The sequence below is a fragment of the Rhipicephalus microplus genome, unplaced genomic scaffold (assembly GCF_043290135.1).
Source record: "Rhipicephalus microplus isolate Deutch F79 unplaced genomic scaffold, USDA_Rmic scaffold_12, whole genome shotgun sequence".
Taxonomy (NCBI): domain Eukaryota; kingdom Metazoa; phylum Arthropoda; class Arachnida; order Ixodida; family Ixodidae; genus Rhipicephalus; species Rhipicephalus microplus.
Window position 1 is genome coordinate 11,611,526 of NW_027464585.1, and position 17,817 is coordinate 11,629,342.

General features: G+C 53.1%; 2 non-coding genes across 2 annotated transcripts; both read right to left on the reverse strand.

Moving 5' to 3' along the window:
• Window positions 1-405: 405 nt before the first annotated feature.
• TRNAK-CUU (transfer RNA lysine (anticodon CUU)) lies at window positions 406-479 on the reverse strand. The gene has a single exon. It is a non-coding gene; the product is annotated as a tRNA-Lys (tRNA).
• A 4,338-nt stretch (window positions 480-4,817) lies between these two features.
• TRNAK-CUU (transfer RNA lysine (anticodon CUU)) lies at window positions 4,818-4,891 on the reverse strand. Its single transcript has one exon. It is a non-coding gene; the product is annotated as a tRNA-Lys (tRNA).
• Between the last annotated feature and the right edge of the window lie 12,926 nt (window positions 4,892-17,817).

Genomic DNA, 17,817 nt, shown 5'->3' on the forward strand with positions numbered 1-17,817 from the left:
TAACAGCCGATCGCGCTAGCCAATTGCGCCATGAAGACAGTCCTGTTCCACTCTCACAAGCATCAGAACATATCTTCAAAGCTATCAGCCCAAAGAAAAAAAAGCAACACACCACTCCTGGGAGGGCTCGAACCTCCAAACTTTCAGTTAACAGCCCATAGCGCTAGCCAATTGCGCCACGGAGACAGTCATGCTCCACTCTCACCATCGTCAGAACATTTCTTCAGAGCTATCAGCCCAAAGAAAAATAAAGCGCCGCACCACCACCGGGTGGGCTCAAACCTCCATACTTTCGCTTAACAGTCGATCACGCTAGCCAATTGCGCCATGAAGAGAGTCGTGCTCCACTCTCACCACCATCAGAACATATCTTCAAAGCTATCAGCCGAAAAAAAAGCGCTGCACCACCACCGGGTGGGCTCGAACCTCCAACCTTTCGGTTAAGAGCCGAACGCGCTAGCCAATTGCGCCACGGAGGCAGTCCCGCTCGACTCTCACCACCACCAGAACATATCTTCAAAGCTATCAGCGCAAAGAAAAGAGCAACACACCTCTCCCGGGTGGGCTCGAACCTCAAACCTTTCGGTTAACAGCCGATCGCGCTAGCCACTTCCGCATCGGAGACAGTCCGGGTCCACTCTCACCACCGTCAGAACATTTCTTCAGAGCTATCAGCCCAAAGAAAAAAATGCGCCGCACCACCACCGGGTGGGCTCGAACCTCCAACGTTTCGGTTAACAGCCAATCGCGCTAGCCAATTGCGCCATGGAGACACTCCTCTTCCACTCTCACCGCTATCAGAACATATCTTCAAAGCTATCAGCCCAAAGAAAAAAAAGCAACACACCACTCCTGGGAGTGCTCGAACCTCCAACCTTTCAGTTAACAGCCCATCGCGCTAGCAATTGTGCCACGGAGACAGTCGTGCTCCACTCTCACCACCGTCAGAACATTTCTTCAGAGCTAACAGCCCAAAGAAAAAAAAGCACCGCACCACCACCAGGTGGGCTCGAACCTCCAACCTTTCGGTTAACAGCCGATCGCGCTAGCCAATTGCGCCATGGAAACAGTCGTGCTCCACTCTCACCACCGTCAGAACATTTCTTCAGAGCTATCAGCCCAAAGAAAAAAAAGCGCCGCACCACCGCTGGGTGGGCTCGAACCTCCAACCTTTCGGTTAATACCCCATCGCGCTAGCCAATTACGCCACGGAGACAGTCGTGCTCCACTCTCACCACCATCAGAACATATCTTCAAAGCTATAAGCGCAAAGAAAAAAACGCAACACACCACTCCCCGGAGGGCTCGAACCTCCAAACTTTTGGTTAACAGCCGACCGCGCTAGCCAATTGCGTCACGGAGACAGTCGTGCTCCACTCCGACCACCATCACAACATATCTTCAAAGCTATCAGCGCAAAGAAAAAAGCAACACACCACTCCCGGGAGAGCTCAAACCTCCAACCTTTTGGTTAACAGCCGATCGCGCTAGCCAATTGCGCCACGGAGACAGTCCTGCTCCACTCTCACCACCGTCAGATCATTTTTTCAGAGCTATCAGCCCAAAGAAAAAAAAGCGCCGCACCACCATCGGGTGGGCTCGAACCTCCAACGTTTCAGTTAACAGCCAATCGCGCTAGCCAATTACGCCACGGAGACAGTCGTGCTCCACTCTCACCACCATCAGAACATAACTTCAAAGCTATCAGCGCAAAGAAAAAAGCAACACACCACTCCCGGGAGGGCTCGAACCTCCAACCTTTCGGTTAACAGCCGATCGCGCTAGCCAATTGCGCCAAGGAGACAGTCATGCTCCACTCTCACTACCGTCAGAACATATCTTCAAAGCTATAAGCGCAAAGAAAAAAAAGCAACACACCACTCCCGGGAGGGCTCGAACCTCCAAACTTTTGGTTAACAGCCGATCGCGCTAGCCAATCGCGCTACGGAGACAGTCCCGCTACACTGTCACCACCACCAGAACATATGTTCAAAGCTATCAGCGCAAAGAAAAAAGCAACACACCACTCCCGGGTGGGCTCGAACCTCCAACATTTCGGTTAACAGCCGATCGCGCTAGCCACTTCCGCATCGGAGACAGTCCGGCTCCATTCTGACCACCGTCAGAACATTTCTTCAGAGCTATCAGCCCAAAAACAAAAAAGCGCCGCACCACCATCGGGTGGGCTCGAACCTCCAACGTTTCGGTAAACAGCCAATCGCGCTAGCCAATTGCGCCACGGAGACAGTCGTGCTCCACTCTCACCACCGTCAGAATATTTCTTCAGAGCTATGAGCCAAAGAAAGAAAAGCGCCGAACCACTACCGGGTGGGCTCGAACCTCCAAACTTTCGGTTACCAGCCGATCGCGCTAGCCGATTGCGCCACGGAGACAGTCCTGCTCCACTCTCACCATCATCAGAACATATCCTAAACTATCAGCCCAAAAAAAAAGCAACACACCACTCCCGGGAGGGCTCGAACCTCCAACCTTTCAGTTAACAGCTCATCGCGCTAGCAAATTGCGCCACGGAGACAGTCATGCTCCACTCTCACCACCGTCAGAAAATTTCTTCAGAGCTATCAGCCCAAAGAAAAAAAAAGCGCCGCACCACCACCGGGTGGGCTCAAACCTCCACACTTTCGCTTAACAGTCGATCACGCTAGCCAATTGCGCCATGAAGAGAGTCGTGCTTCACTCTCACCACCATCAGAACATATCTTCAAAGCTATCAGCCGAAAGAAAAAAAGCGCTGCACCACCACCGGGTGGGCTCGAACCTCCAACCTTTCGGTTAAGAGCCGATCGCTCTAGCCAATTGCGCCACGGAGACAGTCCCGCTCCACTCTCACCACCACCAGAACATATGTTCAAAGCTTTCAGCGCAAAGAAAAAAGCAACACACCTCTCCCGGGTGGGCTCGAACCTCAAACCTTAAGGTTAACAGCCGATGGCGCTAGCCACTTCCGCATCGGAGACAGTCCGGCTCCACTCTCACCACCGTCAGAACATTTCTTCAGAGCTATCAGCCTAAAGAAAAAAATGCGCCGCACCACCATCGGGTGGGCTCGAACCTCCAACGTTTTGGTTAACAGCCGACCGCGCTAGCCAATCGCGCCACGGAGACAGTCGTGCTCCACTCCCACCACCATCACAACATATCTTCAAAGCTATCAGCGCAAAGAAAAAAGCAACACAGCACTCTCGGGAGAGCTCGAACCTCCAACCTTTCGGTTAACAGCCGATCGCGCTAGCCAATTGCGCCACGGAGACAGTCCTGCTCCACACTAACCACCGTCAGAACATTTTTTCAGAGCTATCAGCCCAAAGAAAAAAAAGCGCCGCACCACCATCGGGTGGGCTCGAACCTCCAACGTTTCAGTTAACAGCCAATCGCGCTAGCTAATAGCGCCACGGAGACAGTCGTGCTCCACTCTCACCACCGTCAGAACATTTCTTCAGAGCTATCAGCCCAAAGAAAAAAAAGCGCCGCACCACCACCGGGTGGGCTCGAACCTCCAACTTTCCGGTTAACAGCCGATCGCACTAGCCAATTGCGCCATGGAGACAGTCCTGCTACACTCTCACCACCATCAGAACATATCTTCAAAGCTATCAGCCCAAAGAAAAAAACGCAACACACCACTCCCGGGATGGCTCGAACCTCCAACCTTTAGGTTAACAGCCGATCGCGCTAGCCAATTGCGCCACGGAGACAGTCGTGCTCCACTCTCACCACCGTCATAACATTTCTTCAAAGCTATCAGCCCAGAGGAAAAAAGCGCCGCACCACCACCGGGTGGGCTCGAACCTCCAACCTTTCGGTTAACAGCCGATCGCGCTAGCCAATTGCGCCAAGGAGACAGTCATGCTCCACTCTCACCACCGTCAGAACATTTCTCCAGAGCTATCAGCCCAAAGAAAAAAAGCGCCGCACCACCATCGGGTGGGCTCGAACCTCCAACCTTTCGGTTAACAGCCCATCGCGCTAGCCAATATCGCCACGGAGACAGTTCTGCTCCACTCTCACTACTGCCAGAACATATCTTCAAAGCTATGGGCGCAAAAAAAAGCAACACACCACTCCCGGGAGGGCTCGAACCTCCAAACTTTTGGTTAACAGCCGATCGCGCTAGCCAATCGCGCTACGGAGACAGTCCCGCTCCACTCTCACCACCACCAGAACATACGTTCAAAGCTATCAGCGCAAAGGAAAAAGCAACACACCACTCCCGGGTGGGCTCGAACCTCCAACATTTCGGTTAACAGCCGATCGCGCTAGCCACTTCCGCATCGGAGACAGTCCGGCTTCATTCTGACCACCGTCAGAATATTTCTTCAGAGCTATGAGCCAAAGAAAAAAAAGCGCCGCACCACCACCGGGTGGGCTCGAACCTCCAACCTGTCGGTTAACAGCTGATGGCGCTAGCCAATTGCGCCATGAAGACAGTCCTGTTTCACTCTCACCAGCATCAGAACATATCTTCAAAGCTATCAGCCCAAAGAAAAAAAAGCAACACACCACTCCTGGGAGGGCTCGAACCTCCAACCTTTCAGTTAACAGCCCATAGCGCTAGCCAATTGCGCCACGGAGACAGTCATGCTCCACTCTCACCATCGTCAGAACATTTCTTCGGAGCTATCAGCCCAAAGAAAAATAAAGCGCCGCACCACCACCGGGTGGGCTCAAACCTCCATACTTTCGCTTAACAGTCGATCACGCTAGCCAATTGCGCCATGAAGAGAGTCATTCTCCACTCTCACCACCATCAGAACATATCTTCAAAGCTATCAGCCGAAAGAAAAAAAGCGCTGCACCACCACCGGGTGGGCTCGAACCTCCAACCTTTCGGTTAAGAGCCGAACGCGCTAGCCAATTGCGCCACGGAGGCAGTCCCGCTCCACTCTCACCACCACCAGAACATATCTTCAAAGCTATCAGCCCAAAGAAAAAAAAGCAACACACCACTCCTGGGAGGGCTCGAACCTCCAACCTTTCAGTTAACAGCCCATCGCGCTAGCAATTGTGCCACGGAGACAGTCGTGCTCCACTCTCACCACCGTCAGAACATTTCTGCAGAGCTAACAGCCCAAAGAAAAAAGCAACACACCACTCCCGGGAGAGCTCGAACCTCCAACCTTTCGGTTAACAGCCGCTCGCGCTAGCCAATTGCGCCACGGAGACAGTCCTGCTCCACTCTCACCACCGTCAGATCATTTTTTCAGAGCTATCAGCCCAAAGAAAAAAAAGCGCCGCACCACCATCGGGTGGGCTCGAACCTCCAACGTTTCAGTTAACAGCCAATCGCGCTAGCCAATAGCGCCACGGAGACAGTCGTGCTCCACTCTCACCACCGTCAGAACATTTATTCAGAGCTATCAGCCCAAAAAAAACCCCGCACCACCACCGGGTGGGCTCGAACCTCCAACGTTTCAGTTAACAGCCAATCGCGCTAGCCAATTGCGCCATGGAGACAGTCCTGCTACACTCTCACCACCATCAGAACATATCTTCAAAGCTATCAGCCCAAAGAAAAAAAGCAACACACCACTCCCGGGAGGGCTTGAACCTCAAACCTTTCAGTTAACAGCCGATCACGCTAGCCAATTGCGCCACGGAGACAGTCATGCTCCACTCTCACCACCGTCAGAACATTTCTTCAGAGCTATCAGCCCAAAGGAAAAAAAGCGCCGCACCACCACCGGGTGGGCTCGAGCGTCCAACATTTCGGTCAATAGCCCATCGCGCTAGCCAATTACGCCACGGAGACAGTCGTGTTCCACTCTCACCACCATCAGAACATAACTTCAAAGCTATCATCGCAAAGAAAAAAGCAACACACCACTCCTGGGAGGGCTCGAACCTCCAACCTTTCGGTTAACAGCCGATCGCGCTAGCCAATTGCGCCAAGGAGACAGTCATGCTCCACTCTCACTACCGTCAGAACATATCTTCAAAGCTATAAGCGCAAAAAAAGCAACACACCACTCCCGGGAGGGCTCGAACCTCCAAACTTTTGGGTAACAGCCGATCGCGCTAGCCAATCGCGCTACGGAGACAGTCCCGCTCCACTGTCACCACCACCAGAACACATGTTCAAAGCTATCAGCGCAAAGAAAAAAGCAACACACCACTCCCGGGTGGGCTCGAACCTCCAACATTTCGGTTAACAGCCGATCGCGCTAGCCACTTCCGCATCGGAGACAGTCCGGCTCCATTCTGACCACCGTCAGAACATTTCTTCAGAGCTATCAGCCCAAAGACAAAAAAGCGCCGCAACACCATCGGGTGGGCTCGAACCTCCAACGTTTCGATTAACAGCCAATCGCGCTAGCCAATTGCGCCACGGAGACAATCGTGCTCCACTCTCACCACCGTCAGAATATTTCTTCAGAGCTATGAGCCCAAAGAAAAAAAAAGCGCCGCACCACCACCGGGTGGGCTCGATCCTCCAACCTTTCGGTTAACCGCCGATCGCGCTAGCCAATTGCGCCATGGAGACAGTCCTGTTCCACTCTCACCACCATCACAACATATCTTCAAAGCTATCAGCCCTAAGAAAAAAAAGCAACACACAACTCCTGGGAGGGCTCGAACCTCCAACCTTTCAGTTAACAGCCCATCGCGCTAGCCAATTGCGCCACGGAGACAGTCGTGCTCCACTCTCACCACCATCACAACATATCTTCAAAGCTATCAGCCCAAAGAAAAAAAAGCCCCACACCACCACCGCATGGGCTCGAACCTCCAAACTTCCGGTTACCAGCCAATTGCGCTAGCCGATTGTGCCACGGAGACAGTCCTGCTCCACTCTCACCACCATCAGAACATATCTTCAAAGCTATCAGCCCAAAGAAAAAAAAGCGCCGCACCATCATCGGGTGGGCTCGAACCTCCAACCTTTCGGTTAACAGCCCATCGCGCTAGCCAATTGCGCCACGGAGACAGTCATGCTCCACTCTCACTACCGTCAGAACATTTCTTCAGAGCTATCAGCCCAAAGAAAAAAAAGCGCCGCACCACCACCGGGTGGGCTCGAACCTTCAACCTTTTGGTTAACAGCCGATCGCGCTAGCAAATTGCGCCACGGAGAGAGTCGTGCTCCACTCTCACCACCGTCAGAACATTTCTTCAGAGCTATCAGCCTAAAGAAAAAAAAAGCGCCGCACCACCACCGGGTAGGCTCAAACCTCCATACTTTCGCTTAACAGTCGATCACGCTAGCCAATTGCGCCATGGAGAGAGTCGTGCTCCACTCTCACCACCATCAGAACATATCTTCAAAGCTATCAGCCGAAAGAAAAAAAGCGCTGCACCACCACCGGGTGGGCTCGAACCTCCAACCTTTCGGTTAAGAGCCGATCGCGCTAGCCAATTGCGCCATGGAGACAGTCCCGCTCCACTCTCACCACCACCAGAACATATGTTCAAAGCTATCAGCGCAAAGAAAAAAGCAACACACCTCTCCCGGGTGGGCTCGAACCTCCAACCTTTCGGTTAACAGCCGATCGCGCTAGCCACTTCCGCATCAGAGACAGTCCGGCTCCACTCTCACCACCGTCAGAACATTTCTTCAGAGCTATCAGCCCAAAGAAAAAAAAGCGCCGCACCACCATCGGGTGGGCTCGCACCTCCAACGTTTCGGTTAACAGCCAATCGCGCTAGCCTATTGCGCCACGGAGACAGTCGTGCTCCACTCTCACCACCGTCAGAATATTTCTTCAGAGCTATGAGCCAAAGAAAAAAAAGCGCCGCACCACCACTGGGTGGGCTCGAACTTCCAACCTTACGGCTAACAGCCGATGGTGCTAGCCAATTGCGCCATGGAGACAGTCCTGTTCCACTCTCACCACCATCAGAACATATCTTCAAAGCTATCAACCCAAAGAAAAAAAAGCAACACACCACTCCTGGGAGGGCTCGAACCTCCAACCTTTCAGTTAACAGCCCATCGCGCTAGCCAATTGCGCCACGGAGACAGTCGTGCTCCACTCTCACCACCATCACAACATATCTTCAAAGCTATCAGCCCAAAGAAAAAAAAGCCCCACACCACCACCGCATGGGCTCGAACCTCCAAACTTTCGGTTACCAGCCGATCGCGCTAGCCGATTGCGCCACGGAGACAGTCCTGCTCCACTCTCACCACCATCAGAACATATCTTCAAAGCTATCAGCCCAAAGAAAAAAAAGCGCCGCACCATCATCGGGTGGGCTCGAACCTCCAACCTTTCGGTTAACAGCCCATCGCGCTAGCCAATTGCGCCACGGAGACAGTCATGCTCCACTCTCACTACCGTCAGAACATTTCTTCAGAGCTATCAGCCTAAAGAAAAAAAAGCGCCGCACCATCATCGGGTGGGCTCGAACCTCCAACCTTTCGGTTAACAGCCCATCGCGCTAGCCAATTGCGCCACGGAGACAGTCATGCTCCACTCTCACTACCGTCAGAACATTTCTTCAGAGCTATCAGCCCAAAGAAAAAAAAGCGCCGCACCACCACCGGGTGGGCTCGAACCTCCAACCTTTTGGTTAACAGCCGATCGCGCTAGCAAATTGCGCCACGGAGAGAGTCGTGCTCCTTTCTCACCACCAACAGAACATATCTCCAAAGCTATCAGCCTAAAGAAAAAAATGCGCCGCACCACCATCGGGTGGGCTCGAACCTCCAACGTTTCGGTTAACAGCCAATCGCGCTAGCGAATAGCGCCATGGAGACAGTCCTGTTCCACTCTCACCGCTATCAGAACATATCTTCAAAGCTATCAGCCCAAAGAAAAAAAAGCAACACACCACTCCCGGGAGGGCTCGAACCTCCAACCTTTCAGTTAACAGCCCATCGCGCAAGCCAATTGCGCCACGGAGACAGTCATGCTCCACTCTCACCACCGTCAGAACATTTCTTCAGAGCTATCAGCCTAAAGAAAAAAAAGCGCCGCACCACCACCGGGTAGGCTCAAACCTCCATACTTTCGCTTAACAGTCGATCACGCTAGCCAATTGCGCCATGGAGAGAGTTGTGCTCCACTCTCACCACCATCAGAACATATCTTCAAAGCTATCAGCCGAAAGAAAAAAAGCGCTGCACCACCACCGGGTGGGCTCGAACCTCCAACCTTTCGGTTAAGAGCCGATCGCGCTAGCCAATTGCGCCACGGAGACAGTCCCGCTCCACTCTCACCACCACCAGAACATATGTTCAAAGCTATCAGCGCAAAGAAAAAAGCAACACACCTCTCCCGGGTGGGCTCGAACCTCCAACCTTTCGGTTAACAGCCGATCGCGCTAGCCACTTCCGCATCGGAGACAGTCCGGCTCCACTCTCACCACCGTCAGAACATTTCTTCAGAGCTATCAGCCCAAAGAAAAAAATGCGCCGCACCACCATCGGGTGGGCTCGAACCTCCAACGTTTCGGTTAACAGCCAATCGCGCTAGCCAATTGCGCCACGGAGACAGTCGTGCTCCACTCTCACCACCGTCAGAACATTTCTTCAGAGCTATCAGCCCAAAGAAAAAAAGCGCCGCACCACCACCGGGTGGGCTCGAACCTCCAACCATTCGGTTAACAGCCGATCGCGCTAGCCAATTGCGCCATGGAGACAGTCCTGTTCCACTCTCACCACCATCAGAACATATCTTCAAAGCTATCAGCCCAAAGAAAAAAAAGCAACACACCACTCCTGGGAGGGCTCGAACCTCCAACCTTTCAGTTAACAGCCCATCGCGCTAGCCAATTGTGCCACGGAGACAGTCGTGCTCCACTCTCACCACCATCACAACATGTCTTCAAAGCTATCAGCCCAAAGAAAAAAAAGCACCGCACCACCACCGCGTGGGCTCGAACCTCCAACCTTTCGCTTAATACCCCATCGCGCTAGCCAATTACACCACGGAGACAGTCGTGCTCCACCCTCACCACCATCAGAACATATCTTCAAAGCTATAAGCGCAAAGAAAAAAAAGCAACACACCACTCCCGGGAGGGCTCGAACCTCCAAACCTTTGGTTAACAGCCGACCGCGCTAGCCAATTGCGCCACGGAGACAGTCGTGCTCCACTCCCACCACCATCACAACATATCTTCAAAGCTATCAGCGCAAAGAAAGAAGCAACACACCACTCCCGGGAGAGCTCGAACCTCCAACCTTTCGGTTAACAGCCGATCGCGCTAGCCAATTGCGCCACGGAGACAGTCCTGTTCCACTCTCACCACCATCAGAACATATCTTCAAAGCTATCAGCGCAAAGAAAAAAGCAACACACCACTCCCGGGAGAGCTCGAACCTCCAACCTTTCGGTTAACAGCCGATCGCGCTAGCCAATTGCGCCACGGAGACAGTCCTTCTCCACTATCACCACCGTCAGATCATTTTTCAGAGCTATCAGCCCAAAGAAAAAAAAGCGCCGCACCACCATCGGGTGGGCTCGAACCTCCAACGTTTCAGTTAACAGCCAATCGCGCTAGCCAATAGCGCCACGGAGACAGTCGTGCTCCACTCTCACCACCGTCAGAACATTTATTCAGAGCTATCAGCCCAAAAAAAAAACCCCGCACCACCACCGGGTGGGCTCGAACCTCCAACGTTTCAGTTAACAGCCAAACGCGCTAGCCAATTGCGCCATGGAGACAGTCCTGCTACACTCTCACCACCATCAGAACATATCTTCAAAGCTATCAGCCCAAAGAAAAAAAGCAACACACCACTCCCGGGAGGGCTTGAACCTCAAACCTTTCAGTTAACATCCGATCACGCTAGCCAATATCGCCACGGAGACAGTCCTGCTCCACTCTCACCACCGTCAGAACATTTCTTCAGAGCTATCCGCCCAAAGGAAAAAAAGCGCCGCACCACCACCAGGTGGGCTCGAGCGTGCAACATTTCGGTCAATAGCCCATCGCGCTAGCCAATTACGCCACGGAGACAGTCGTGCTCCACTCTCACCACCATCAGAACATAACTTCAAAGCTATCATCGCAAAGAAAAAAGCAACACACCACTCCCGGGAGGGCTCGAACCTCCAACCTTTCGGTTAACAGCCGATCGCGCTAGCCAATTGCGCCAAGGAGACAGTCATGCTCCACTCTCACTACCGTCAGAACATATCTTCAAAGCTATAAGCGCAAAAAAAAGCAACACACCACTCCCGGGAGGGCTCGAACCTCCAAACTTTTGGTTAACAGCCGATCGCGCTAGCCAATCGCGCTACGGAAACAGTCCCGCTCCACTGTCACCACCACCAGAACACATGTTCAAAGCTATCAGCGCAAAGAAAAAAGCAACACACCACTCCCGGGTGGGCTCGAACCTCCAACATTTCGGTTAACAGCCGATCGCTCTAACCACTTCCGCATCGGAGACAGTCCGGCTCCATTCTGACCACCGTCAGAACATTTCTTCAGAGCTATCAGCCCAAAGACAAAAAAGCGCCGCAACACCATCGGGTGGGCTCGAACCTCCAACGTTTCGATTAACAGCCAATCGCGCTAGCCAATTGCGCCACGGAGACAATCGTGCTCCACTCTCACCACCGTCAGAATATTTCTTCAGAGCTATGAGCCCAAAGAAAAAAAAAGCGCCGCACCACCACCGGGTGGGCTCGATCCTCCAACCTTTCGGTTAACCGCCGATCGCGCTAGCCAATTGCGCCATGGAGACAGTCCTGTTCCACTCTCACCACCATCACAACATATCTTCAAAGCTATCCGCCCTAAGAAAAAAAAGCAACACACAACTCCTGGGAGGGCTCGAACCTCCAACCTTTCAGTTAACAGCCCATCGCGCTAGCCAATTGCGCCACGGAGACAGTCGTGCTCCACTCTCACCACCATCACAACATATCTTCAAAGCTATCAGCCCAAAGAAAAAAAAGCCCCACACCACCACCGCATGGGCTCGAACCTCCAAACTTCCGGTTACCAGCCAATTGCGCTAGCCGATTGTGCCACGGAGACAGTCCTGCTCCACTCTCACCACCATCAGAACATATCTTCAAAGCTATCAGCCCAAAGAAAAAAAAGCGCCGCACCATCATCGGGTGGGCTCGAACCTCCAACCTTTCGGTTAACAGCCCATCGCGCTAGCCAATTGCGCCACGGAGACAGTCATGCTCCACCCTCACTACCGTCAGAACATTTCTTCAGAGCTATCAGCCCAAAGAAAAAAAAGCGCCGCACCACCACCGGGTAGGCTCGAACCTTCAACCTTTTAGTTAACAGCCGATCGCGCTAGCAAATTGCGCCACGGAGAGAGTCGTGCTCCTTTCTCACCACCAACAGAACATATCTCCAAAGCTATCAGCCTAAAGAAAAAAATGCGCCGCACCACCATCGGGTGGGCTCGAACCTCCAACGTTTCGGTTAACAGCCAATCGCGCTAGCCAATAGCGCCATGGAGACAGTCCTGTTCCACTCTCACCGCTATCAGAACATATCTTCAAAGCTATCAGCCCAAAGAAAAAAAAGCAACACACCACTCCCGGGAGGGCTCGAACCTCCAACCTTTCAGTTAACAGCCCATCGCGCAAGCCAATTGCGCCACGGAGACAGTCATGCTCCACTCTCACCACCGTCAGAACATTTCTTCAGAGCTATCAGCCTAAAGAAAAAAAAAGCGCCGCACCACCACCGGGTAGGCTCGAACCTCCAAACTTTCGGTTACCAGCCGATCGCGCTAGCCGATTGCGCCACGGAGACAGTCCTGCTCCACTCTCACCACCATCAGAACATATCTTCAAAGCTATCAGCCCAAAGAAAAAAAAGCGCCGCACCATCATCGGGTGGGCTCGAACCTCCAACCTTTCGGTTAACAGCCCATCGCGCTAGCCAATTGCGCCACGGAGACAGTCATGCTCCACTCTCACTACCGTCAGAACATTTCTTCAGAGCTATCAGCCCAAAGAAAAAAAAGCGCCGCACCACCACCGGGTGGGCTCGAACCTCCAACCTTTTGGTTAACAGCCGATCGCGCTAGCAAATTGCGCCACGGAGAGAGTCGTGCTCCTTTCTCACCACCAACAGAACATATCTCCAAAGCTATCAGCCTAAAGAAAAAAATGCTCCGCACCACCATCGGGTGGGCTCGAACCTCCAACGTTTCGGTTAACAGCCAATCGCGCTAGCCAATAGCGCCATGGAGACAGTCCTGTTCCACTCTCACCACTATCAGAACATATCTTCAAAGCTATCAGCCTAAAGAAAAAAAAGCAACACACCACTCCCGGGAGGGCTCGAACCTCCAACCTTTCAGTTAACAGCCCATCGCGCAAGCCAATTGCGCCACGGAGACAGTCATGCTCCACTCTCACCACCGTCAGAACATTTCTTCAGAGCTATCAGCCTAAAGAAAAAAAAGCGCCGCACCACCACCGGGTAGGCTCAAACCTCCATACTTTCGCTTAACAGTCGATCACGCTAGCCAATTGCGCCATGGAGAGAGTCGTGCTCCACTCTCACCACCATCAGAACATATCTTCAAAGCTATCAGCCGAAAGAAAAAAAGCGCTGCACCACCACCGGGTGGGCTCGAACCTCCAACCTTTCGGTTAAGAGCCGATCGCGCTAGCCAATTGCGCCACGGAGACAGTCCCGCTCCACTCTCACCACCACCAGAACATATGTTCAAAGCTATCAGCGCAAAGAAAAAAGCAACACACCTCTCCCGGGTGGGCTCGAACCTCCAACCTTTCGGTTAACAGCCGATCGCGCTAGCCACTTCCGCATCGGAGACAGTCCGGCTCCACTCTCACCACCGTCAGAACATTTCTTCAGAGCTATCAGCCCAAAGAAAAAAATGCGCCGCACCACCATCGGGTGGGCTCGAACCTCCAACGTTTCGGTTAACAGCCAATCGCGCTAGCCAATTGCGCCACGGAGACAGTCGTGCTCCACTCTCACCACCGTCAGAACATTTCTTCAGAGCTATCAGCCCAAAGAAAAAAAGCGCCGCACCACCACCGGGTGGGCTCGAACCTCCAACCATTCGGTTAACAGCCGATCGCGCTAGCCAATTGCGCCATGGAGACAGTCCAGTTCCACTCTCACCACCATCAGAACATATCTTCAAAGCTATCAGCCCAAAGAAAAAAAAGCAACACACCACTCCTGGGAGGGCTCGAACCTCCAACCTTTCAGTTAACAGCCCATCGCGCTAGCCAATTGTGCCACGGAGACAGTCGTGCTCCACTCTCACCACCATCACAACATGTCTTCAAAGCTATCAGCCCAAAGAAAAAAAAGCACCGCACCACCACCGCGTGGGCTCGAACCTCCAAACTTTTGGTTAACAGCCGACCGCGCTAGCCAATTGCGCCACGGAGACAGTCGTGCTCCACTCCCACCACCATCACAACATATCTTCAAAGCTATCAGCGCAAAGAAAAAAGCAACACACCACTCCCGGGTGGGCTCGAACCTCCAACCTTTCGGTTAACAGCCGATCGCGCTAGCCAATTGCGCCATGGAGACAGTCCTGTTCCACTCTCACCACCATCACAACATATCTTCAAAGCTATCAGCCCAAAGAAAAAAAAGCAACACACCACTCCTGGGAGGGCTCGAACCTCCAACCTTTTGGTTAATAGCCCATCGCGCTAGCCAATTGCGCCACGGAGACCGTTCTGCTCCACTCTCACTACTGCCAGAACATATCTTCAAAGCTATAAGCGCAAAGAAAAAAGCAACACACCACTCCCGGGTGGGCTCGAACCTCCAACATTTCGGTTAACCGCCGATCGCGCTAGCCACTTCCACATCGGAGACAGTCCGGCTCCATTCTGACCACCGTCAGAATATTTCTTCAGAGCTATGAGCCAAAGAAAAAAAACCGCCGAACCACCACCGGGTGGGCTCGAACCTCCAACCTTTCGGTTAACAGCTGATCGCGCTAGCCAATTGCGCCATGAAGACAGTCCTGTTCCACTCTCACCAGCATCAGAACATATCTTCAAAGCTATCGGCCCAAAGAAAAAAAAGCAACACACCACTCCTGGGAGGGCTCGAACCTCCAACCTTTCAGTTAACAGCCCATAGCGCTAGCCAACTGCGCCACGGAGACAGTCATGATCCACTCTCACCATCGTCAGAACATTTCTTCGGAGCTATCAGCCCAAAGAAAAATAAAGCGCCGCACCACCACCGGGTGGGCTGAAACCTCCATACTTTCGCTTAACAGTCGATCACGCTAGCCAATTGCGCCATGAAGAGAGTCGTGCTCCACTCTCACCACCATCAGAACATATCTTCAAAGCTATCAGCCGAAAGAAAAAAAGCGCTGCACCACCACCGGGTAGGCTCGAACCTCCAACCTTTCGGTTAAGAGCCGAACGCGCTAGCCAATTGCGCCACGGAGGCAGTCCCGATCCACTCTCACCACCACCAGAACATATGTTCAAAGCTATCAGCGCAAAGAAAAAAGCAACACACCTCTCCCGGGTGGGCTCGAACCTCAAACCTTTCGGTTAACAGCCGATCGCGCTAGCCACTTCCGCATCGGAGACAGTCCAGCTCCACTCTCACCACCGTCAGAACATTTCTTCAGAGCTATCAGCCCAAAGAAAAAAATGCGCCGCACCACCATCGGGTGGGCTCGAACCTCCAACGTTTCGGTTAACAGCCAATCGCGCTAGCCAATTGCGCCATGGAGACAGTCCTGTTCCACTCTCACCACTATCAGAACATATCTTCAAAGCTATCAGCCCAAAGAAAAAAAAGCAACACACCACTCCTGGGAGGGCACGAACGTCCAACCTTTCAGTTAACAGCCCATCGCGCTAGCAATTGTGCCACGGAGACAGTCGTGCTCCACTCTCACCACCGTCAGAACATTTCTTCAGAGCTAACAGCCCAAAGAAAAAAAGCACCGCACCACCACCAGGTGGGCTCGAACCTCCAACCTTTCGGTTAACAGCCGATCGCGCTAGCCAATTGCGCCATGGAGGCAGTCCTGCTCCACTCTCACCACCATCAGAACATATCTTCAAAGCTATCAGCCCAAAGAAAAAAAAGCAACACACCACTCCCGGGATAGCTCGAACCTCCAACCTTTAGGTTAACAGCCGATCGCGCTAGCCAATCGCGCCACGGAGACAGTCGTGCTCCACTCTCACCACCGTCAGAACATTTCTTCAGAGCTATCAGCCCAGAGGAAAAAAGCGCCGCACCACCACCGGGTGGGCTCGAGCGTCCAACCTTTCGGTTAATAGCCCATCGCGCTAGCCAATTACGCCACGGAGACAGTCGTGCTCCACTCTCACCACCGTCAGAACATTTCTTCAGAGGTATCAGCCCAAAGAAAAAAAAGCGCCGCACCACCGCTGGGTGGGCTCGAACCTCCAACCTTTCGGTTAATACCCCATCGCGCTAGCCAATTACGCCACGGAGACAGTCGTGCTCCACTCTCACCACCATCAGAACATATCTTCAAAGCTATAAGCGCAAAGAAAAAAATGCAACACACCACTCCCCGGAGGGCTCGAACCTCCAAACTTTTGGTTAACAGCCGACCGCGCTAGCCAATTGCGTCACGGAGACAGTCGTGCTCCACTCCGACCACCATCACAACATATTGTTACGTGAGTAACGAGACAAAGTATTGCGAATATATTCGAAAAATATATTTGCAAGAGCGGTTGCAGCACTGGCCAGTCTGGCTCCGAGCTCGAGCAGCCAGCGAGCCTCATCTTCCTCGTCGGGCGCACACGCGCATTCGCACTATGGTTTGTGGCAGCCTACAGGTAGCATAACCCCCGTCGGCAAAGGCGCCGTCTCGGCGCATCTAGATGTCAAGATCATTGGGCGAGTGGTACTGCTTCAGGCGTGCGACGTGTACGATGTCGGTGGCCCTAGGGGTGGATGAAGACGGCGAGGCAGCAGGAGTGATTTCATAAGTGACGGGAGTCACCTCACGAAGCACTCTGTAGGGCCCTGTGTACCGAGAGAGCAGCTTGTCAGACAGGCCAACGTGCCTGGTCGGAGACCACAGCAGAACCAACGAACCGGGCGAAAAGTGCACATCGCGGTGTCGTTGGTCGTACCGACGCCGTTGGTTTGCTTGGGAGGTCAGAAGGCGAGCACGAGCGGTTTCGCGTGCGTGGGCGGCCCGGCTGATGGCGTCCAGAGCATATTGTGAAGTTGGAGCTGCTGGTAACGGAATCGTCGTATCGAGGGGTAATGTGGGTTCGCGGCCGAACAGCAAGAAAAAAGGGGAGTAACCAGCCGTGTCGTGGCGCGAAGAATTGTAGGCAAATGTCACGTATGGTAAAGCGATGTCCCAGTCAGAGTGATCTGAGGAAACGTACTTTGCAAGCATGTCAGTTAGGGTTCGGTTCAGGCGTTCTGTGAGGCCATTTGTTTGCGGATGGTACGACGTAGTGAGCTTGTGGCGTGTTGCACAAGACCGTAGGATGTCCGCTATGACTTTCGATAGAAATGTGCGGCCTCGGTCCGTGAGCAGCTGGCGTGGAGCACCATGTTGCAAGATCACGTCGTGTAGAAGAAAATCGGCGACGTCAGTGGCGCAACTTGTTGGAAGGGCGCGTGTGATTGCGTAGCGTGTGGCGTAGTCTGTGGCCACAGCTATCCACCTGTTGCCAGCAGAAGACAGAGGAAAAGGGCCGAGTAAGTCCAAGCCGACGCGAAAGAAAGGTTCCGTAGAAATATCGAGTGGTTGAAGGCGCCCAGCCGGAAGCGTCGATGGTGTTTTGCGGCGCTGACATTCCTCACACGCCGCGACGTATCTTCTGACGGACCGTGCCAGACCTGGCCAATAGAAGCGACGGCGAATCCGGTCGTATGTGCGGGACACACCCAGGTGACCGG